A 1,173-nucleotide genomic window follows, 5' to 3' on the forward strand; every position below is an offset into this window, starting at 1 on the left:
GGGTCTTGCTTTGTTGCCCAGGCTAGAGCACAGTGTTCTAATCAAGGCTCACTGCAGCCTTGACCTCCCAGGCACCAGCGATCTTCTGACCTCACCCTCCTGAGTACTTGGGACCTCGGTTGTGTGCCACCATCCCTGGCTAATTTTTTATTTTTTTGTTTTTTGTTTTGTTTTTTTTTGGTAGAGACAGGGTCCCACTGTGTTGCCCAGGCTGGTCTCGAACTCCTGGGCTCAAGTGAACTTCCTTTCTCAGCTCCCAGTGAGTTAAGATTACAGGTGTGAGCCACAATGCCTGGCCTACCCACACATTTCTGCATGAATTTCCTTTCAGGAGAGTGGGGAAATGATGAAAATTGTGTGTCATATAAGGTTTTGCCTAATGGGTGAGAACCACTGGTGTAGACCATGCTGAAGACAATCGGGAGCCCCTGAAAATGTTCAAGCAGGGGAGTGACATGATCAGACCTGCATTTTGGGAAGATTGCTCTGGCTGTAATGTGGAGAACAGATTGTAAGGAGCCAGCCAAGGTAGCATGAAGACCAGCTGGATGACTGTTGCCATATTCCAGGTGACAAATGAGTATGGCCTGAAGTAAGGTGTTAGTAACAGAAATAAAGAAGGAACATAATGATATTTTCTCCCTAGATTCTCTAAAGAGTTAGCTTCACTTTTCCCAGAAATATATGCTGTCAAGATCAAATGAATGGTAATATTTCAGACATCCTGAAAGATAATGGGGAAATACAGTTATGTGTTGCATAATGACATTTTGATCAATGATAGACCAAATATAATAGTGGTTCCATAAGACTATAATAATAGTGTTACAGCTCTTTTAGAATTTGTCAAGCAGGCTTTTTGATTTTTGCCAGAAAGCCCAGAATAAAAGAAAAGACTCTGAGCACTTTGTGAGGCCAAGGTGGGTGGAACACTTGAGGTCAGGAGTTTGAGACCAGCCTGGCCAACATGGTGAAACCCCGTCTCTACTAAAAATACAAAAATTAGCCAGGCGTGGTAGTGGGCACCTGTAATCCCAGCTACTCGGGAGGCTGAGGCAGGAGAATTGCTCGAACTCAGGAGGTGGAGGTTGCAGTGAGCCGGGATCATGCCACTGCACTGCAGCCTGGGCAACAGAGTGAGACTCCATCCCCCACCCCACTCCCAAAAAGACT

General features: G+C 45.5%; 1 non-coding gene across 1 annotated transcript; it reads left to right on the forward strand.

Moving 5' to 3' along the window:
* The first annotated feature begins 820 nt into the window (after positions 1-820).
* Positions 821-882, forward strand: LOC115894418. The gene has a single exon (XR_004054538.1). It is a non-coding gene; the product is annotated as a U7 small nuclear RNA (small nuclear RNA).
* Positions 883-1,173: the final 291 nt, after the last annotated feature.

The sequence above is a fragment of the Rhinopithecus roxellana genome, chromosome 17, assembly GCF_007565055.1.
Source record: "Rhinopithecus roxellana isolate Shanxi Qingling chromosome 17, ASM756505v1, whole genome shotgun sequence".
In the NCBI taxonomy this organism is placed as follows: Eukaryota; Metazoa; Chordata; class Mammalia; order Primates; family Cercopithecidae; genus Rhinopithecus; species Rhinopithecus roxellana.